This window comes from Pinus tabuliformis, chromosome 4_2 (genome assembly GCF_031772625.1).
Source record: "Pinus tabuliformis cultivar Carrire ecotype Pingquan chromosome 4_2, CPIR1, whole genome shotgun sequence".
Lineage (NCBI taxonomy): Eukaryota > Viridiplantae > Streptophyta > Pinopsida > Pinales > Pinaceae > Pinus > Pinus tabuliformis.
Genome location: NC_142304.1, coordinates 351,441,189 through 351,465,959, shown reverse-complemented (window position 1 = coordinate 351,465,959; position 24,771 = coordinate 351,441,189). Strand labels below are relative to the sequence as shown.

General features: G+C 34.8%; 1 pseudogene; it reads right to left on the bottom strand.

Annotated features, from left to right (window-relative positions):
* LOC149169362 (uncharacterized) overlaps positions 1-24,771 on the bottom strand; it is a 72,607-nt pseudogene that overhangs the window by 21,310 nt on the left and 26,526 nt on the right.

Here is a 24,771-nt window from a genome sequence, read left to right as displayed (position 1 = left end):
AATGACACAACATTTTGACTTGAAAACATTTGACTAAAAAATAGGACCAAAAACTAGTTTGAAGACTTTCAATGAGGTATGACCAATTAAGAGGAGAAAGGATTTCCAAACCTAGACACAAAGGTGATGGAGTGTCATGTTCAAGAGTGACATATTTCCTTTTACAATACAAAAACAAATGTTCTTTCCTATTCCCCCCCACCATTGCTAGAAAGTACATATTTATTTTTACACAATATTGAGGAGGATAACATATGCTTGTCATGTAAGCTCATCCCTCAGAGTATTTTTAACGAATCCTAGGAAGGAGTGGATCGGTCTCATCATGATTGACAAGTCCTACATTGTTTACATTTTACGAGTCCACTGAAGGGGTAACTTGATGTCATTTTCATATTTAAAGAGTTTTAAAAAGACATAAAAAGGAAACTCATTAAGCTCTTTCAACGTGAAGTTTTAACATGCCCAGAGAAAGCTAAGCATAATGTTTTTCCTTTTTAGGGAGTCAGGAGAAAAACATAAGTAAACTCCAAAATGTAATTTTTCATAGATTTAATCTCTCAAGCTCGGAAAAGGGTAAAATAATGTGGGAGAGAACTCTTTTGACCATGATTAGTCAAAATATAGATTTTTCATAAATAATCTACATGATCCATAAAAGGGGTAAACTTATATCAAGTAGACCATTTTTCGTTTTCTTTAACGAGTTCGAAGAAAACAAGAATACTTGGAAATCTTTTCATACTTTGAGAGTCAGAAAAGAGCTTAAAGGTTACTCTAGGGTTTCTCTTTTTCATAATTTTTAAGGAGCTTGAAAAAGTGATAAAAGTATACTGATATCACCGACTTTCAATCTAATTAACGAGAAGGAAAAGACAAAAATAACTCAGCATTTTCATGTACATTTTATGAGCATGAAAAGATAGCAAAAGAAGGTCGAGATTTTCATGAGTTTAACGAGTCTTGAAAATAATAACCAAAATGGACTCTAAATAGTTTTCATTTTTATACAAGCTTGAAACAGAGAAAAACTATGCTTGAAAGTGATTTAATTTTTACATAAGATTGAAACAAAGAAAAACTATGCTTGAGATAAGTTTTAATTCCCCCCAAACATAACCTGGAGAGTTACATTTCCCCCAAGCTTCGTTTGATCTACCTAAGTAGATTATTGGTTACTAATAGGTGGATGAAATGAAGGTTCATTTACGAGATCAGGTGAAAGACTTGACTTACTTAGGTATTTGTTTCACTTTTTAACGAGATCAAGACAGGAAAATAATTATGCTCAAGGAACCTTTATTTCATTTTTTAACGAGCTTGACACGTGAAAAGGAACTATGCTCATGGAAGCTTGCTTTATTTTTTAACGAGTTTGACACAAGAGAAGGAACTATGCTCATAAGTCCCTATTTCAATTTTTAACGAGGTTGACACAGTAAAAGAACCAACCTCATAAGACCCTGTTTCATTTTTTAACGAGGTTGACACAAGAAAAGAACCATCCTCATAGGGACCTATTTCATTTTTTAACGAGGTTGACATGGTAAAAGAACCATCCTCATTGAAACTTGATCATGGCTTCCAAATGGAAGAAACACATGCCAAGGGACACTACCTGATCATGGCTTCCAAGAGGGCCTCATCAAAAGGAATATAGTTCTCTGGAAGGAACACATGTTAAGGGAATCAATGGGATAATAAAACTGGGTTCAAATGTCCCCATTGAAGGGTCTACCATGTCAATTACCGGATCTAAGTCAAAATAATTCAAGAAAACAGTGAGAGGCTCACTTGCATAAGTAATTGAATGAATGGGACAGGTTGCCACATAATTAACCTGTTGTGGGGCTGATACCACTTGCATATAAGGAATATTCAGGGGTGTTGTATGGATGGTAGTTGAATCAAGACCAACAAATGAAAGTTGGTCAATATTCAGAATGTTTCCATTGTGAGGGAAATACATCGTGCAAAAGAGTGTTGATACGAACCTTTCATGGCATAGACATAATCTTCTCCAAGGAGAAAATTGAAGTCCAAGGGGCCTTGGACTACCATTAGATAAAAACATACAGTTTTTCCATCCAGAGTAATAGATAACTTAGGAAGGATCCCTAAAGGTTCACTAATGGTTCTGTTAAAATATAATAGATTCTATGTAACAAGCACAAGCTGAGGGGAACGTAAAGCTTTCCAAGTAGTTGAGGATAAAATACTAACAGAAGAACCTTCATCTACATTTGTGCGACACACATTATTATAATAAGCCTTCAAAATGATTTAGAAAGGGGTGGAAGAAGGAATATGAGGCTTTGTCAGTCTATTCCAACCAAAGGAAATAACCTCATTACTTGGAGGGGGTTCAATGGAAACATGTGAAATTCCCCCATGTATAGAATATGTTGAGGTAACAAGAATAACCTAAGAAATATTAATTTCACTCTCTAAAGGGAGAATGGGACCCAATGAATGTGGATTTGAGTTGGCCACTTGATCAACCAATGGTTAATCAACTTGAGTGATATGCATTTCACTCCCCAATGGAAGAGTGGGATTGATTGTACTTGTAATTAGATCAATCACTTCATCAACTAACGGTGGGTTGGGAGAAATTTTATGGTAACCAGTTGGAAGTTGTTGCTGTGAAACAATAATTTTTTCCCATGATTTTGAGGCTTCATCCATATGAGGGAAAATGTGACTATGATGAATCCCTTTGCATAACTTACAAGGAAACCTAACTTTACCCTTTTTCCCAGGAACTTGATAATCACTGGTCAATGGATCAATAGTAAGTTTATAAGTATTTGAAGACCATACTTCTAACACCTTTGGAATACTAGGACAATCAATAATAAGGTGGTTACCCTTACAAAGCTTGTAAGGGAATTTGAGCTTGTGGTTTGTTTTGGGCAATTCCTCAACATTTTCCATATTCAAATATGGTTGGTTGACCTCTTTCTTACCTTTCTTATTTTCATTCTTCTTCCCTTTCTTATTCTCCTTAGCCACTTGGTTACTAGCATCAAGGATTTTACCAAGAAAATAAGAAGAAAGGGAGGAAGCCATTCCGAGTGAAAAAGGTAAAGGGTTAACCGATGATTGGTGTTGTTGAGATGGTGAACCTAGTTGAGGTGAAGCACTTTGTTGAGGCGGTATAGTTTGAGTATTTGGGACTGAAGAAGTTGAAAAAAACCACACCGGTAAACCTATCGTGAATTCAGGAAGTGACAACGTAGCCATATAAGGAGGAATGAAATTTCCAAAATTTGGAAAAGGGCTAGGATTCTCGTTAAAGAGGATTCCTTAATCGGTAACTTCCAGAATTTTTTCCATTAGATTCAACTCAAATAAGTTTTATTAAGAATTTAAATAATATTCACAATCCACACCTAAGGTCTGTAAAAAGTAAAAACAAGCAAATAACACATGCTAATAATTCTAAGGAGTCAAACCATGCAAGCAAACTTTTCACAGTGAAATCACTAGTTGGTGATGAAATCCAACATCGTAGAGATTAATGTGAAAAGTGAATAAAGATAGAGAGGGTGGAACTAGTTACACTAACAACCTGTTTAATGAACATTGTCTGGTACAAGTAACTTCACTTATGCCATCTAAAGTGAATAATTCCCTCCAAAAAGGTCTGAGTGAGTGTAGCCAACGTATGTTCTAGTTATAACATAGAATTCCCCTCTGTTGTCACCTTGGGTAATAGCCCTAAGATTATGGTCTCTAAGGTTACCACTTACGACAATTTAACCTAGGGGGAGAGTCACAGATTAGACGTACATGCAAGGGAAGCGTAAGAAAGCTTAATCCCCTTGAAGGTTCCTCAACATGGTCAATTTAAGGTTTACCTTCAAGTGGATCCCAAGCACCTTTCGGAAATGTTTGTAAAACATATAAATCACTCTACTGTAACCAATGAAGTGGGGTCGATCACTCCATTGGGTCTGATATTATGTCATTCTTAACTCCCTTGTCAGAGGAGCTTCACAGAGCCAAACTGTAATAAATGGATTTGCTCCCTATTGCAAGATTCTAGTGTTTGTTTGCAGCTTTGGGAAGTTAACTCACTTCCCTATTCTAAAACCCTACAACCTAATTTGATGTAGATGGAAAGAGACCTAAAATAACAAAAATTCTAATTGATTTTATTACCGCTATTTTTTTTTTAAAGTTGTTACTTAATGGGTAAATGGATGTGAAACTAATGGTGTTATGACTTGAATAAAAAATTTAATGCAATAGAACATGATATTGTGATCTTTTCATTTATATGAACTCTAGATAAAGTAAGGAGAGAGGTTCTTATTTAAAATATTAACTCCAGAATGCACCACTTATAATTTTCCAACGCAATTCAAAGCCCTAAGTGCCAAACCATGCAATTTAATCTATGCACAATTTTCTTGAAAACTATGCAAATGTCATGTATGCACAATTTCTGTTCATCTTATACAAAATGAGAATTCTAACTATGCAAATGTAATCTATGCAAGATAATTCTTCGAAACAAACACAAGATGATTCCAAATTAGCGAAAGAACAACAAGACTATTTTCCTTCACCAATGTAAATAAAGAGCCAATTGAGTGTAAGTAAAGGAAATTGGGTGAAAATTTTAAAGATCAAAAGTGATGACACTCAAAGGAGATTAACACTCAGACATAATTTAGGCCCCCCCCGATGACTGAATGGGTTTTGTTTTGCAAAAATGAAAGCAAAAACAAGCAAAAATTTTAAGAAACTGAGACAAACCTCTAAGTAATGACCAATTGAAATCAAATTAATAATTTCTCAAAAAGAAAATTCAAAATTCCCAATCAAATTGATAGAGACTCTATAAGACTATAAATAATCTTAAGAAATCATAAAAACAAAAATTATGGACTTAAATATGAGAAATGCTAGTTTTTTCAGAAAAAATACAGGGTTGTGCAGGTAATTAGTTTGATTCAGTGTGCATGTGCATTGTGCACCACATAGAACTGTGCAAATTTGTGCTCTGTTTCTAAAGGAAATTTGCGCATACCTAAAAACTTAAGAAAAAATAAAAAGAAAAGTTCTCAAACCAGAAATTTCAATTCTTAAAAGGGTCTAAAGGTGTCAAGGGTCACAATAGGACACAATGGAGCACTCGTGTTCCCCAGTGGAGTTGCCAATTTGTTAGACGGACAAATTTCTTATGCGGACGAACGAAATCTCCCTAGATTTCCAACAAAACCTAGTAACAAACCTAAAAAGAATTGGTACCTTTCCTTATCTAATAACTTGAAACATGAAACATGTAGTACATGAAGAATCACTTACTTATTAGTGATGTGCATATAGAAGTCCTTTCAGTGCTTTCCACCATCGACTTTTCCTTATTTCCTTAGAGGCTTTCCCAATGCTTTCCACAAACTCTCCATGATTCTCCAAAAGAGATCCGCATAGACAAAAATATTCAAAGGGATCAAAACATCTCGCATATAAAATAAAAGGTAAATGAAATCCCTAACTAAACATACAGAATATAGTGGAATCAATAATCGGTTATAAACCATGCGAGTGATAAAGAAATCTCGCAAATAACATTTGGCACAATTAGTAAAGAACAACTACTTTGTATTAAATTCAAAGGAGAACAAGCTTACAACCTGGCTGCATTGATGTCACAAGCCTCTTCCAATGTTATATGTTCCTTCCCTTGATGACAAGCTCTTCAGACCCAATATCAACACCATAATTTTACAAATCCAAGTCTCTCCCCTTCCTCTAGTCTTATGCTCAATTTATAGGCAAGAGGAGGAGGTTTCTAGTTAGTCTTCTCAAGGGCTATGATGCTTAAGAGGAGGAGATTAGTTCCATGAACCAAGGGATGAGGCGTAGGTATGTAGTAGTTCAAGGTTTCTAATTTGGATAAGATTCCTCCATCAAAACTTATATAACTTGCATTTTTATTGTTACTCGCGTGAACAGGATTGCACGGTTTATAGTGGAAGAGAGTGCACGTAATTGCGCAGGCCACAATGGTAAAAACTGCACATACACAGGTAATGGCTTGGAAAACTGCACAGATACTCAAAAATGGATTTTAAGCAGTGCAACCCAAAATTTCTTTGGTCCCTGATATTGTTTTAATTCAAGCTTCATATGGGATTCACTTGAGACACTCATTGGATGGCGAGAGATCTGAATTGACAGTCATGATGACAAAATTTAGTGTAACAATCATCATCATAAGCATGTTGGAATGAAAATATTTGTAGGTTCAACATACATATAGAACTTCTAAATACGATCCATTAACAATTGATAGTCAAATAAAATATTTGACTGAGAGGTCGACTATGAGACTAACTAAATGGTTGTTTAAGCATTCCACTAGTTGGAAAATTAAAAAAACAAAAAAATGATTGTCGTACATAATAAGATACAAATTAAGGAGTTTGTTGTGTGCCCTCACTAAACTATGTTTACCTCATGTTCCTTACTTCAAGGGAGTTGGTTACATCTTGATGTTATATAATATGGTTCTATGAGTTGATCTAAATAAGCAATAAGTGTGTATAATGAATATGTGAAATTTATAAGCTACACCTAGTTGTGTTGAAGTATTGTAAAAGTGTGTTTAGGCACCACCTCTCTCTTAGAATACTACCTTTGTAATGTACCTAATCCTCTAATTCTCCAAATTATATGAAATGCTTTGATATCTAGCATGTTGTTTACAAGTCTCGTAAAGTATGTTAGTTGCATTTGCTCTTGACAAGTTGGATCTATCTAGTATATTAACTCAAGGTTTTGATGAGGAGTTTGAATATGGAAGCAGATTTATAGATAAAAAGAAAAATCATACATAAAACCTTAATATAAAGTATTCTATTGAGCAATATTAATATTATGAAGGGACACTTGACCAAAATGTCATTGACGGAGTCTTGGCAATAGAAGAGTAAACATGCACACACTCCTAGTGAAGATTAACTAAGCTTACTTGCAATTAATCATATCGGTATGGTGGTAATTGTGACCATTTACATGAATTACTTACCATCAGGGTAACGAAGCTCCATACTTAGCCAACCTGTGTGTAACCACAAGGTCGAAATTGGGTGGCTAACCTTATGATAATGATCCCACACCAAAGTGAACCTAAGTCACTACTATTGGATGATAGAAATAGTGATACCTAACTCTTGCCATAATGATGCATGCATATATTTCCTTTGTAATGGTAAAGTGAATCACATAAATAATCCCATATAAGAATGGGTATACATTCTCTCAAGCTAGTTAACTTAATATAATGTTTTATGATTAACAAAATCATTATTATGTTACTCGAAAATTTGGGTGATGTGTAGAAATCTTTAAGAAATAAATATGATACCATGTTAATCCCAAATCTATTAAGTTCCCAAGAAGAATCAGATCTCTCGAGGGGCAAATATTTCTTCAAGTTTTTCACTCTAAAAGAAGTTTTTACATAAAGATTTCATCTCTATCTGCGCTTAGTAGATCTGGGGTTGACTTTCGAATAAATTTTTGGAGATGATTCATCTATTTTGAATATTTCAACATTTTGAACTAACCATTTTGATCCATCATTTAGAGGGAAAGAGTTGATAAATAAAGAACCTAGCTATTAATGTGAAAAAGAGGAATACAAAAATTAAAAGGTTAGCCAATAAAAATAAATAAAGTTATATGAATTATAAATATATAAATATTTTTAAATAAATTCTTATATTTGTATAATATATTATAATGAAACTATATATATATATATATATATATATATATATATATATATATATATATATATATATATATATATAGATATAGCGAGAGAGACATTTTGATCCATCATTTAGAGGGAAAGAGTTGATAAATAAAGAATCTAGCTATTAATGTGAAAAAGAGGAACACAAAAATTAAAAGGTTAGGCAATAAAAATAAATAAAGTTATATGAATTATAAATATATAAATATTTTTAAATAAATTCTTATATTTGTATAATATATTATAATGAAACTATATATATATATATATATATATATAGAGAGAGAGAGAGAGAGAGAGAGATGGTCTTTTTCATGGCATTTTTTGATTAATTTTAATCAAAATCTAGCAAATATCTTTAAAATCTTTAGAGGGAAAGAGTTGATAAATAAAGAACCTAGCTATTAATGCGAAAACGAGGGAACACAAAAATTAAAAGGTTAGCCAATAAAAATAAATAAAGTTATATGAATTATAAATAAATTCTTATATTTGTATAATATATTATAATGAAACTATATATATATATATATATATATATAGAGAGAGAGAGAGAGAGAGAGAGAGAGAGAGAGAGAGATGAAATGAAATGGTCTTTTTCATGGCATTTTTCTGATTAATTTTAATCAAAATCTAGCAAATATCTTTAAAATCTTTAGTTTAAGTTGTTTAACCTATAGAATTTGAGTGCCCTATGGGATTTTTAGGGTGCTGAATCCATTTATGCATTCAAAAATGTATTTTAAACAACAATAGAATCACAATATTGCTTGAAATTATATTGTTGGATTCTGGTGATCTAGGTGGATCCCTAAAGAATTTGAGTGCCCTATGGGATTTTTAGGGTGTTGAATCCATTTATGCATTCAAAAATGTATTTTAAACAATAATAAAATCACAATATTGCTTGAAATTGTATTGTTGGATTCTGGTGATCCAGGTGGATCCCTAATATCCAAAAAATAAAAGTCCTTGGAACTTGCCGAAACCAAGACTAGATCAAAGAGATTGTCGCGATATTTTCAATGACACATACATCGCCCCAATCTGATGAAAGTTATGGTCAAACTTGACTAAATGAAAAAGCTAAGTGAGCGCTAGTTAAATTTGGAGCCTCGCCAAATTGGTGATCTGACCAAATCAATAGCTAAATCTGGCAAAGGTTTTAATAGGGGATAACTTTCTCGGAGCCACCATATATGGTGGAACCCCACTAACTTTGTAAAAAAGGTGGCCCAATTGAATAATGCCATATGGCCTAACTGGATGGCACCACATGGTACCCAATAGACGACCAAGTTGGCTCGACCCATTGAAAGCTTGGCGACATTGGTTGAAAATATCGACGGTTCAAAATATTGTTTTAATTCAATGGAACCAACACGTTCGATTTTCATGGGTGGCTTGGAAAATTGTTACAACTGTCCGTAGCTAATGTTAACGATAGAGTTCCAAATGGCCAACAGTCATCAAAACATGTCAGAAATTTATTTTTATATAACTAATGATTATATAAACCATATTTTCCATGGTGTAAATATTCAGGTGGTCAATAGACAATTACTGGGTGATTAATATAAACCTAGTCATATATTGCTATACGATTCCAAAACCATAACCGACAGACGATACTTTGGTCACAATTTGTTTTATGTTTAAACATATGCCAACAAGGGTTTATATATAGTGGCGAACTGTTTTATTATAACATCACATATTTGTTTTATATTACAAAATGGGGTTTGGAGGGTTTGAACCCTTGACTGGCCCCAAACCATACCCTATACAAATCATGTGGACCATTGTGCCAACTGCTCATTTCTTGTTTGGTTTGCCATCAAAGTTTAGTTAAGCTATGTTAATTCATTCAGTCGGGGGCCATGAAAGAAGAGTTGACGGTCCAATGGAACCATGAGTTTGGAATAGTGCAGAGACGAAACGAAGAGTCGAAAACTTACAGTACGCAAACCAAGAGGGGAATATTCCTAAAATATTCTGATGAAAATTTGTGAGGAATCTAAAAGATTCCCTAAGGGACCAGAGTTGCAGGTGACGAAATATAGTCAAGTTTATTCTCATTTTGCTTAGAATTTCACAAGGATCACAATGGTGTGGTTTTTTTTCATTTGAGAAATGAATCTCAAGGGTCATGGAAGAAAACCCACATTCTTCATTAATTAATGGGCTTGAAGTTCGAGAAAACAATGCACCTTTAAGAAGTAGGTCATGTTTATATTCAAAAGTATCATGAGGAAAAGACAAACCTACTGGTGTTGTGATTGTTGTGTTTTGAGCAGTCGAATTTCAAGTCACTCCTAGGATTGGTGATATAATGATTTATTTTTCCATGTACTCATTTTCATTTTTGTTGAGATGAATGAATTGACCTCCCCACTATTGAAGCAGGGCTTAGAGATGTAGTCCACACTAGACAAACTCTGTTATCAAACTTTTGTGTGCATTGCCTTTATGGTCTCCTTTACATTGCTTCTTATTTAAGTGTTTGCATATATGGTTTTTACATACTCTTTCATGAAATTATGCTAGCATCAACCGAAGAAAAGATCTTAGATAATGTTGGTATCATAGGAATACAAGATCAAGTTTTTTATTTGAGGGGTCTTCTTATTGATGTGAATTGCGAGTGTGGATGATAACCAGAGATTGGACATGAAACACAAAGAAGGAAAACAGAGAATGACAAATATTTCCATCAAGATTTCTATAGGATGACAGACATGGTAGATAAATTGTTTGTAGATTATGAGAAGAGAATGGCAAAGAAGGAAAATAAGAAGAAAGAGAAAGAGGAGGACAATGCTTCGGTAAATGAAGGAGAAGCTCCATGTCCATCTTCAAGTGAATGTTATTCTTCTTCATCTTCTTCTCATCATTCAAATCACATCGCCAGAGAATTCATGTAGAAAATGTTGAATTAAGGAGACTGCTACAAGACGCAGAAGAGAAGAAGAAAAGATTACAACTTAAGTTTGAGCCACGGAGGAGGCCTCGGTAAAGTTGCAGTGTAATGGAGGCTTAACGATGCCATCCTCATCCACTCCAGAATCGGAAACTGAGGTAAACAACATTAGTGATTCTTAAGTTTCAAGTCCTCATTATGATGATGATTTTGGTGCATTTGAGAGACACTCCAAAGTCACAAAAGTAAGGGAGTTTGAATCAATGTAGGCTGAGGCTACATCACAAAATTCTAGCAATTGTGATTGTAGGCCATCTGTAAAGGGAGGTGAACATTTTAGAGGAAGAGCTAAGGAAATCTCTCCTCACCAGACTTTCTCAAGAGACAATCATGTGGGGAAGGTTATGTCAATTAGGAAGGAGTCATGACATACGAATCCCTCTCCACATGAGGGAAAAAAGAAGGTTAGAAAATTTTGGAGGAAGAAAATCCATTGTAGCCATTGCAACAAGGGTGGACATAAGAAATCCACATGTTGGAAGTTCCATCCAGAACTACGACCAAAGAAGGACAAGGAGCATGTGAAAACACCTTTGAAGGAATTGACCAATGAATAAATTCAACAAGGAATCCAACTACAGGAAGAAAGCTCATTAAACTCGTTACGTAAGAGATGGGTAGCCTTTTTAAGTAGTTGAGTATGGTTTCCATTGAAAATCACATGTTTCTTTTTAAAGACCCTGTAGATGGGAAAAAACTTGTAACATAAATGAATGCAACATAGTAATATTTTGGCCTTTAGTTGGATAGCAAGAGATATGGGTTTTGTTGTAAACTTGACCATGAGTGTTCTATAAACTATTAGCAAGCATGGTCTTGTTAGTTGAACATGTATTAGAAGTTACAAATTTGCATATGGATACAAGTGTAAGTTTCATAACTCCATGTTCTGAAGTACAAAGGTGAAGGAAAGGGAAAGTGGCATGTCAAAGACATTTGTTATGGAGATAAGGATTGCAGTATTGTTTATACTTTGGAGGACCAAATGTCCTTTAGTGGGGATGTATGGTCTACGTGGATCCATAATGGCCCTAAAACATAATTCCTTGGATCACACTGAAATCAGGACCAAATCGAAGAAATCGTTACAAGCTTTCAAACGCCATATATGGTGCCCCAGTTTGAGTTCGTATGTGGAAGTTATGCCCAATCAAAGCTATAGTCAAACTTGAATAAAGGATAGAGTTAGTTGAGCGTTAGTTAAATTTGGAGGCTCACCAAATTGACAATCTGACCAAATTAGCAACTAAATCTGATGGAATTTCACTAAATCTCACAGAGGTTTTTAGTAGGGGATTACTTTAGCGGAGCCGCCAGATATGGTGAAACCCGTTTAACTTTGTAAAAAGGTGGCCCAACTAGATGGCACCACTTGTCACCCATTGGACATCCAAATTGGTCCGGTCAACCGACAACTTAGACTCATTGGTTGAAAATATAAGTGATTCAAAATATTGTTTTAAATCAACGGAACCAACATCTCTGAGTTCTGCGTGTGGCTTGGAAAATGGTTAGAACTATTTGTGGTCAATGTTAACGGTAGAGTTCCAAATGGCTAGTGGTCAACAAAATATGTCGGTGATTTATTTTAATATAAATAATGGTTATACAAATCGTGTTTTCAGTGATGTCAATATTCAGGTAGTCAATAGACAATTACCGACTGGTTAATATAAACTCAATAATATATTATTATATGATCCCAAAACCATAACTAGTGGATGATATTTTGGTTTATGTTTAAACATATGCCAACAGGGGTTTATATATAATGATGAATTGTTTTATTATAATGGAATATATTTGTTTTATCTTACAAAACGGGGTTCGACATGTTTGAACCCGCGATCAGCCCCAAACCAAACCTTATATAGAGCATGTAGACCGTTGGGCCAATGGGCCATTTCTTGTTTAGTCCACTACCGAAGTTTGCTTAAAATATGTTAATTCATTCAGCTAGGGGTCGTGAGCAGAGAGCCGACAGATCAATGCAACCACGAGTTTGGAACATTGTAGAGACAAAATCAAGAGTCAGAGTTGTGCGGTGCGTAAACGGAAAGGGTATATTTTGAGGAAATATTCATTGGAATATCACCAGAATATTCTATGTAGAATCTACGAGAAATCTAAAAGATTTTCTAAGGGGCCAGAGTTGTAGGTGACAAAATATAGTCAATTTTATACTCATTTTTCTTAGAATTTTACAAGGATCACAATGGTGCAGACTATTTTTTCATTTGAGTAGCGGATATCAAGGGTCATGGCAGAAAACCCGTGCACTTTTCATTATTTGTTGGGCAAGAAGTTCAAGACAACAATGCACCTTTCAAAAGTTGGTTATGTTTACAGTCAAAAGTCTCAGGAAGATGATACGGACCTGGTGGTGTTGTGATTGTCATGTTTTGAGCAATGGAATTTTAAGTCACTCCTAGGATTGGAGATATAATGATGTATTTTTCCATGCAATCATTTTAATTTTTGTTGAGATGAATGAAGCAACCTCCCCACTTTTGAAGCAGGGCCCAAAGACATAGTCCACACTAGATGGATTTTGTTATAAAACTTTTGTGTGCATTGTCTTTATGGTCTCATTTATGTTTCTTTTTATTTAATTGTTTACATATATGGTTTTTCCATACTCTTTCATGCAATTATGCTAACATTAACTGAAAAACAGATGTTGGATAATGATAGTATCAGAGGAATATTGGATCATTCAGTGAAAATGCCATTTCATTTATAAGTTAGATTGTAATTATGTGTGTGTGTGTGTGTTCAAACATCTAACATTATAAATATAGCCATACGAAAAATTAAAAAAAAATATATATATTTTTATATAGCTACATTTTACATTACTATTTTTTATGGGGATAATACCTTTATATTCCATATGAGGAATATATATGTTTTGGTCCTCGAGAAACAATTCATATTTTCAATAGATAGGCTCGAAGTCATTACAACAAAGTTCATCATATCACTTGTCAGAATATAACATGGGTAGGGAGGATCACAATCATTCTTTCCAACCACCCAAGCTAAATTCAATTGACAATTTTCTATAACTTTATTTGTTATTAGTTGTCGATATTTTAGTTTATATGTTTCTCTTTTTCATATTAATAAGTCTTGCACTTGGATCCTCTCCTCAACTCTTTTTCCTCTTATCACGGACCATAGTGGTTGGTCTAAAATGTCAAAATATTCAAAATGGATGTGGCATCTTTGGAAATCTCTTTCAACTCTCAAATATGAAATAAATCATCATACCTATAGTGAGTCTTTTTGCGTACTATTTTCCCCTACAATTAATCTATTTGAAGCTTCATAAAATAGGTTGCTCATGTGACAAGAAATAATAATAAATATACGACATTTGAGGGTTACCCCCTAATCTGAGGACTAGTTTGAAGGACTAAAGTGGTATAAAATATTTTCCCACACATTACGACCTAGCATTGAAACCATAGTACTAAATTAGAACAATTGGGGACAAAATAATCCATTTTTAAATTAAAATGGTTCATGAGTTGGAATTTAAAAAATGATTGAAATTCTTTTCTTTTGTTCTTTGGATGACAATGAGAATATTTGTATTGATTACAAATATGTGTCTGGATCACAATTGTAAATTAATAGTTACATTATGATTTTACTCCATATTCAGTATCATATATAGACTATAGAACCAAAATTATCCTCTGAAAATAATACAACCAATACTAAGCATATATGGGTCTTTGGAGGTCAATACCTTCTAATAAATTCCCAAAATTAAACAAAAAGTATAGTACATATACTTCAAATATAATCCTTGGTTACAACTTTTTTCCTTCGATCCCAATTGAATAATAGACCCTCCCAATATATCTATATATATATATATATATATATATATATATATATATATATATATATATATATATATATATAGCAGTTGTCTATAACGCGACTTTTTGAAAGCTTTTTCAGCGTGTTTTTTCGGTTGAAATCCGGCAGGAATTTATTGGAATCGCAAGTGATAGCTAGTTTCTGCACAATGAAAGCGTCCCAGGGGTTTTTCAGGGTGTTGAATCCAAATATGCAGTTAAAAAACCATTTTAACTGCAACAAATCAAGATTTAACCTCAATTTCTTCCGCCAGATTCCGTCACCGGAACATAGGATTCATACTTAATCCACAAGGAGATGGAGGATGGTATTAATTGACCATTAATCATCTACTCTCCAAACTTCAGATTGCAACCTTGGTTAGCACATTTATCTACTTCCTTGTTATTATCCCTTAGAATATGATTGAAACTCATATTTGGGATATCTTTTGATACCTTCTTAATATGATTTAGGATATTATCCAAAACTTTGTCTCCAGGGGAATATCCTTTGACCAAATATTGAATTATTAATAGGGAGTCACCCAACACAATGAGAGAAGCGATCTAAAATTCTTTGGTGAGAAAAATGTCTTAGAGTAAATCATACACTTTTGCCTAATTATATTTCATATTCTTGAAGCCCAATGAATACTCATTGTAACAAATTTTATATATAATATAATACGATATTAAATTATATGATATTGTCTATGAAAAAAATAATAATATTACATAATATGATATTATTTATTAATTGTAACTAACTAATTATATTTTATATTATATAATTCATTAATTATAATTAATATTATATAAATAATATATATGTTATAACTTGTTATAATTAAAAAGTTATATTATATAATATGTAATGACTATCAATTAACTATTTATTAATCATATTAAAATAATAATAATAACAATAGTTTAATTTTACGGTTAAAGTCAAATTGGTTCATGTGATCATTCAACTGTGGGGAATAGGATCTGCTTCTACATAATGATTTGATTACTAAAATTTATTGAGATGAACATACTCTACAACCTCTAGATTTTATTTTTTTGTCAATTAAAGTACTTTCATTAGATTTTCAGAAAAAACATTGAGTATGAAATTCATTTCAAAAGACCCCTTTCTCTCATTCCGACAAGACTTGTTGAGATCGGGACCTGGAGGAAACCATAGAAAGCAGATAATATCATTTTTCCCGATAGGCCTTGTAGCCTTAGCATGTTTAAAGAAAACAAAAAGTTAAAAAGAAGTGATGACAACATATTAAGGAGGGGGGTTGGGGGGTATTACAGGGAGAGTCGCGAAATAGCCAACATGTTCATGCATATGAAAATCAATATGCTCCACCCTCGCTTCTATGTTGTGGAGGTGTTCATTGGTGCGACAATGTTGGCATCGAAGGCTGTCCAATTGTTTCAGTATTTCATTCTGGTTGTACTAGACAAGGTTGATATACACCACCAACTCATTGCGGTGATCATATCAATGTTCCCAGAGAATATTCATGTTCAACTGGATATTTCACAGTTGTTCATCAATGGACTTTAGTGTGGCAGGGGCTACCACATGGCTTGGGGTACGAGCTAGAGAGATGGAAACAACCTCTTCTGTATTCTGCTTATCAGAAGTGTCCAAGGGTGAATTGATGCCTGGTTCAAGCTGCCCGACACGAAGGTGGTTGCCTCCCCCATGGCAGGGTTGTCCCCTTTGATGAAGCATATTGAGATAGATGAGATGAAACTGCCAAAGTAGAGGGAAGGCATGATATACCAATTCACAAAACGTGTAAGAAACAAGATAGCCAAACCTGGGGAAAATAAACCTCTGATGAGTGTAAAACAACAACCCAATACCATGCATGAAAACACATATAAAGGATGTGTAGAACTATCCCATGGCGCGACTGTTCAGGGAACCTTCATCCACCCCATGGATTTGCAAATGAAAAGGTGCCTGCCCCTAGGTGTCAAATATCCCACACATTGACTTTTCACCTTTTTCTGAGGCCAACGTTCAGGCCCCCAGAGGAGTGTATTGCATCCCAGGACAAACACCCCCCCCCTTTAATTGCAGTAAAAATCATGGACCAGAAGGACACATAAACTAGAGCGAGCCCAATTATAAGTCAGTTGGGCACCCCAATTCTGAGAGAAAAAATAGAATTATATGGGAATGACCTTACCCCAAACAACATACACAAGCTTCAATGCCTCCACATACTTTTCATCCCTTGAGCAGAAATTGTAGGTGGGAAGGTGAAAAGGCACCCCAGCGATTCACGTTCCAGGGTCCCATGGAAAATCCCAGACTTTAGTATCACACCACCCCCAACAATCCTAGGTGACTACCTCTCTTCTCACCCAAGGTCTTGACCTCGGCGAGGCATCCTGGGACTCAACTCCATTGTTCTCTGTGCAACCCAAATTCATTTCCCGAAACAAAAAACTGAAGGAACTACCACTGTAGGTCTTGTATTTATCGACTAAGCATGTAAGCAAGGTCTCCACTCGTGAGCATTTAGAGCTAGTCTAGTTTGTCATGGTGAGGTAAAGGCAGGTGTGGAGGCCAGACGGGCTCCTGTGGTAGTTCAAATTCCAAGTGGCCATCATGAAGTAAAGTACACCCCCATCGAGTGTACAACCTCTAGATTTGAATATATGATCTTTATATATATATATACATTTATTATTTTAATTATTTTATAATTATTTTACTTATATCTTTAATTTTAAGTTTTATGTATATTATTAAACCTATAAAAAATTAATAATTATTTAATTCCTTAACTTTAGTGATGTATCATTACATATACATAAAAATATTCTAACAAATGTGATATATAAAAAACATTTTAATGTCAACCATGTGGGTCATAAATAAAACATTTTAATGGCTATGTTGAATAAAATATTTCAATGTATAATTTTATCCATACTCTAGCATGGAGTTCTCTCTCTGTCTCTCTCACAAACATATATATAACCCACATAAATCTATATTAACCCCAATATATATATATATATATATCTATATATAGATATATATCCAAAGAGGGATAAAGTCTTTAAAGATACAAAAAAAGATGTGCACATAAAGAGATTTGATTTCTCTCACCCTTTAATAAATCTAGAGCTATCAAGGATATATGGAAGAAATATGTTTCTAGAGATTTTACATCTATTTTGAATATTTCATCATTTCAAACCAATCATTGTGGTCAATAATTAAGAGAAAAAGAGTTGATGAAAATAAAAATCTAAACACAAGACCAAATAACATGAAAAAAAGTAACCCAAAAAATAAAAGGTTAGTGAATAATAATAAATAAAGTTAAATATAAGTGTTGCATCCTCAAAAGTAAAATAGCCAAATAAAAGTTTGATAACTTGTTGCTTTAAGAGACTAAATGCAATCCCCATAGTCTAAGCCAACTTGTTTGCTCATTTTGGAGCAATTATGGTCTCATTTCCTAATGCGCCATGGGCACTTCAAGTGGTATCACAATTCTCTAGAATCCTACAACTGTAATTCTCAAAGACTCATTCTCTTTCTCCCAAATTTTATCTGCATGTTTTCAACCTATAGGTTCCTCCCAATCTGGTTTTATCTCTAATGTTTATGGACTCATATCCCCTCATGAGAAATATTATTTATATCCGATCTCCCCATTCTAGCTTTCCTAGTCAGCCATGATCATTGGATCCTAGGAGGAGACTTTAATCTATTTCGATCTCTACAAGAAAAGAAAGGAGTAAGCATTAGAGAAATTTTGAGGTAAAAAATGGTCCTTAGAACAAAAATATACAACCAAAATTAGCATTATAAGAACCAATAGGATTCAATGTGGTGATGTCAACCATGTGGGATGATTAACCATTTTTGGAGTAAAAAAGTAAAAAAAATAAAAAAATTCTACCTTTTCAATTTGTATTTTCAACATATTTCTCTACAATTTTACTTAAATTTCAAGCAGGAGAACTCGTTGGATGTGAAATTTAATTCCTAATCCAAGGAGTACCCATGTTTCATACTTTCGATGGACCTTGCTATATGAAAAATGAGAAATACATATAAACTTGCAATCACGTTTTTCATGTATTTCTAATTTTTTGTGTAGCAGGTTCCAATGAAAGTATGCAACATGGGTACTCCTTGAATGATGAATTAAAATTTTCATCCAATGAGTGCTCCTGCTCAAAATTTGATTAAAACCATAGGGAGATAAATTAAAAATACGAGTTGAAAAAGTGGTATCAGACAAGTGGTATCAGACAAGTTGGATGGAGGAGTCGTATCAGTGTACCCGGATGCAACGGAGGCAAGAGATCGCTTCAGCAAGATGCCAACATTGAGTGCATGGAAACCATCACGGAAAAAAATAATTGGCATCAGTTCACCACCATCAACCATCACAAGGATGTCAAGATTTGGTCTCACCACAGTGGTCCAAGTGTTAGTGATGGCTTGCATGGTTGCTCAAGCCATTTTGTCTCACATGGGTACATGTGAAGATTGTATGTAACATCTTGTCAAGTGTAAGTTCAAGTGTCAATAGTGGATGTAACAGTCATAGAGTAGATGAAGAGTCATGAGGGTAGATGAATTGTCACAAAGGGGAATGTCAAGGGCCACCCCACTCTTTTCTATAAATAGTTCCTCACAACTCATTGTAAGGGCTTTTGGTCATCCAATATTCCGATAAGACTATCTTAGAGAGAGCTTGGATAATACTGTAATGAGCCTTGGCTTCTCCACTACGCAGAGCTAGTACATATCTTTGGAGGAGCAGGTAGTTGTGGTTGTAACATTCCGCTATTGGAACTAGTGGTTGGACATGGATGTATTGTATGACTGGAACTTACACTTCTTAATATAGCAGAGCCAGCACATTTCATGCATATGTCATATTGTATTCTAGATATCTTGTTTACTCTAAATGGTATATGTATATGTTTTCTTATGCATGCATGTATGGACTATTCTGTATAACTATGTATGAATCTTACTAAAATGCCTTGATTGGTTTAACCATCACTTTGGATTATTAGCTAATTTTCTTACCAGTTTGTGATGCATCTTCGCTCGTGTGTTCCCTTCCAAGCCGCGTGCTACCACAGGGTTCCAAGGGGTGTACTCACCCAACTCTCTGTGTGTTAGAACCATTCATGCACCTTCCTTGTCTTATTGTAGTTGTCACACCCTTGCTACCAATAGAGTTATCTTACTTTCCTTGTGCAAAATCACGGTCAAGGCATTAACGTACGACCCACTGTCAAGACTCCTACACCAAACAGTCTGAGGTATAATGGGACTTCTTGCCAAGGAGATACCCTAACATGTTGGCGGGTCTAGCACTATCAACAATATAACAAGGAGATTTTCTAGGAGATTTTCCACCTTCTTAACTCCCTCAATCAACCAAGATCACCACACTCTCTCTCATCAGCTCGAGGTCATTTCTAGCCAAGCAAGACGAGGTCATTGGTAGCCAAGCAAGTGCAGTTAAAGAAGATCAAGATCCACCCTTATCCATTTTTGGGAAACAAACACTCCTTTTTTTAGGGAGTCGCTAGTAGCTACCATCTTGTAAAAATAAACATGCAAAATATCTCATTAGGATTTTGAAATTTGTTTTTAGATAGGAAGTTAAAGAGCTTAAGTACTTGATACTGTTATTTTTGACTGGTTATGTGATGTATTTGACATTGATGTTATGATAATGAGAAGTTTCTTACTGGTTAATCATTGAGTTAGTTCCAGAGGGTTGAGGCTCTTGGGCTTGAGCCAAACCCCAGTGTCTTAGGTCCCTCTAATGTATTGGTATTTATTTTTAGCTTAAAGTTCTTATTAGTTTTATGAATTGCATTAGAACATAACCCCCCAAAAATCTTGTGATTGCAACCTCTATCTCATCTCTCTCATGGGAGCATGAATGAAAGGATCTACAATCAGAGTCCAAAAATACTATGTTTATGATTTCTTGGAACAATTTCTATGTTAGTCATCTTGTTTTGCATGTGCTTATTATAGATTAGGAGTTGATTTATTGACTAGATCAAAGTTTTTGGCATAGATTAGATGGCATTTAAATTCAACTCATATTTTCCACTATTAGTTGTTTTATTTTGTCAATGATAAAAGAGTATGTGCATGTGATGTTACAGGGTTGTTTGAATATGCAGGAAAGGATCCTTTCACAATAGGAAAGGGTCTTCACCCTCTTTGATGAATCCCAAATTCTCTTCTTGAGATCATTCCCTTAGGTCATTGTCAACAACTCTCCTAGTGCAAAACAAGCCTTCCTAAGGTTCTAAGCTTGGCTAGGGGTTTTGGCCATCTTTAATCCATATACCCCACCCTCCATCCACCTTATCATCCCTTCAACTCATCATTCCTACCTCCTAAACCTTCTCAGCAGCCTTCCTGTAGCAATACATGGCACTTGTAGCAACCTCATGTAGCATACCTATAGCAGTTTGTTTCACCATATGTTTTGACCTATAATGAAATTTTCACTTAGTCTAGAAGTAGGTTGACCCCCAGTTGTGACTCCATGATCAAGGGAAGCACCTAGGCCATTCCAACCATCCTTTTCGCTCACTACAAAATAGAATAGCATTAGTTTCTTTATCACATATTTAGCACAAATAGAACTTTGATTTATACGCAAGTGTGAGATAGATAGATGATGCATGGAATCTTGAGTTATGATTTTCTAGGCTAGTTTCCTGTCTGCAAGTAGATTTGGTAGCTAGATGGTTGAATGCAACATAATTTAGTTCCCTTTTTGTAAGTAGTGTAGCTCTTGTCCTTTCATGAATTGATTCAATAACATTTACAAGTTGAGGCTTAAAAATCATTTTCCTTTTTATCATTAGAGATAGCTTGTGAATTTCACCTTCATTGGTTAGTTTCCTTCTAATTCAGTAGAAAGAATGATCTTGGAGCACTATTGATCAAATGTCCTAGTTGAGGGTGACATGAGTAGAATCTCATCTATTGTGTATATAGCATTGTCACCTCCAATTTTGTATGAACCCAAGGTTGGTAAATAGATTTGAGGAGCCCCTGGGAGTTTTAGCACTCTTGGTGCAATATAAGGGCTCACCACTTGCTACATGAAAAATTATAAATACATGAAAAAACGCGATTGCAATCACTGTTAGAAAATTATATATTATAGAGCAACGAAAAACATAAAATATATTGCAAAAATACAAAAAATAAAACAAGAGAGACACAGATATACATGGTTCACCCAATTTGGGCTACATCCATGGAGAAACAGCCTGTCCTTCCTTTTATATTATCCACCAAACTGAAGACATAAAACCTACAGTAGATCTAGTGTAATTCCCTCTTCACTCTCACGCAATCTCCTCTCTCTTTCTCACTCAGAATACAGATCTACATAGACGCAATACAATTACCTCATATATAGCAAGGGGTTGCCTTCTAGGGAAAAAAACCAAAAATTAAACATAACTTCTACTGTCAGATTTCCGCCCAATGAACGACTCAGATTGATTACAAAATTACAACATTTTACAAGGCAATCTTACATCTATTTTTAGCTTCGGGGGCACTGCCCCCGATCGCCAACCCCCCTTGAACTCTCCCTACAATGTATATTTTACCCTGCACCAATAATTATGATTGTTGGGTCCGGTTCGATACCCTTTTTAGGACGTAATCTAGAAATGTAGGTTCAATTGGGAGAGGATTCTTGAACCCCAACTGCTATGCTGATGGAAGCAATACAACATTTGAGGGAATAAATGTCTAATTTAAGAGTTGATAATGATCCATTGATGTGGGAGCAAGAGCAGGTTATGAAAAGTCTCATTGATTGGAAAACTCATAGAAACTATGTCCTAAGTCCTGATAATGGGAACAAAGTTGAGTCATATAGACAAATAGAAGGCAATATGTTAGAGAAAAATCATACCCAGGGATCAAAAGTGATAAGGATGAGAATGAGGAAGATTCCAGAAATGTTTCTTACCAGAAAGGATAAAAAGGGAAAAAGATAGAATTACAAAGGGAATTTAGAAAAATTAAACCTCCAACATTCGATGCTAAGTAAGAGGAGAAAATTGACGCTTGGTTAATCAACATGAACAAATATTTTCATATATATGAATATGATAATAAACTAAAATCTTGATTGATGATTTACTAGCTTCAGGGACATTAGAGAAATTTTGAGGTCTAAAATGGGCCTCCTAAGGAATATCAAAAATAATAGTGGAAATAATAAAATAAGATTAAATAACATCATTAAATTTTAGAGGGAAAAAAGGAAAAACTACTTTTTCAACTTGTAATTTCAACTTATATGCATATGGTTTTACTCAAATTTCAACTAGGAGCACTCATTGGATGAAAAATTTAATTCGTCATCTCAGGAGTACCCATGTTGCATACTTTCAATGAACCCTGCTACATGGAAAATGAGAAATACATGAGAAATGTGATTGTTGGGTGTGGAGCCTGATTATCTTCTTTATTTAGAGGTAAAGTTAACCTCCCTTACTAATGTTGTTGTTGGCATTATGATACAGGTATTGTCCTTGATGGCAACTCACTCAGATGAAAGTTCACAGTGCAGCAAGTCAACAATAAAGGATTACAGATCAAACTCCAAATAATGAAGAAAGAGAGGTATACGTTGGTTCACTTTGTCCAAGGCGCGTATACATGCGGTTTAACAGAACAAAAATAGCATATAACGTATACACACACTTTCACAGGAGGAAAAGTGCATACATGTTGGAAAACCAAGTTTTTGGTCCAAGGTATTTGATCCAAGGTATTTTGGTCCAAGGTAATTGGTCTAAGGCACTTGGTCCAAGGTATTGACCCTAGGTATTGGGTCCAAGGTATTGGTCCTAAGTGGTTTTGGTCCAAGGTATTGAGAAAGGCCTATGAGTATATAAGGAGGAGAAGATCATTAGGCCAAGGTGTGCAAACAATGAGATTCTAAGGAATACTTCTATCTGAAGTATATATTATGTTGCAGGGTTATGTTCGGGACTAGATCTGAAATATTCATGTGCACCTTGAGTTCAACATTGGATCAAGAATCATGAGACTTGAAATGACTTATTCTTGAATGATCTGATATTGGGAGTGACTAGATCTGATGTTTTGCACCTGTTCTATTTGTTATCTATCATGATCTGGATTTGTCTGAAGTCTGGAATTGCAGCAAAGTTCTGAGTCAAAGCTTGCAGATCTGTATGCAGGTTCGTCTCGGCCAAAGCATGTGTACGCAAGTTCGACTCTTCCAAGTAGCGTATAGAAAAGAAAATCTTATGTTCAGATCTGAATAATCTATTGGATCAAATTCTATTGTTTTACTGCTATCTGTCAATGAAGTCCTCTTAGACCTGAACGTAGAACTGTTGTATAAGGAAATTGAGTCTGTTTGATTGATTGATTGAGAAGGAAGGGTGATCCTTGCTGCTATTTGTTTGAACTCTGTAATATGACAATAGATCTTCAGAATGTCACTGATTGGTACAGTGTGTGGTTCAGAAGTTTATGATTTAGTACCTTTAGAGACATACATAGGTTGGGTTAAAGGAAGTAGCGTATACACGTGGGTTGGGTTCAACCAAGTAACGTATACACTCTAATCCATGATTTTTGAAGTTACAGCTAGTTCTGAATGATGATGCAGGGTTTTGGGTTCAGCACAGTGTTCTAGTGTCAGTGATCTAATTGTTCAGATTAACTGAATATTGGTTGATGCAGTTTAAGTTTAAAAGGCTTTGATGGGTCCAGTGTGAAAATTTGATGAAACATGGCCTTCAGCTTGTGGTGTTGTGATCCAAGAGTATCCAGTCTGAAAATTCATGAAACATGGTCCCTGGTGGAAGAGTGGATTTTTCTGTAGGTTGGAACCTACATACTAGTAAACATATTGGCTAGTACAAGAGCTAGGGGGTTGTAGCTCCCTTCCAGTAGAAGCTGGAAAACAAGAGAAGGTTGTAACCTTCTGCAGGTAGAAGCCTGCGTACTAGTATGAGTCTGCACCAGTACAAGATTGTAAGCAGATTTTCTTATTATTAAAAGAAGACATATTCGACAGCAGCAGGTGGTTTTTACCCACATTGGG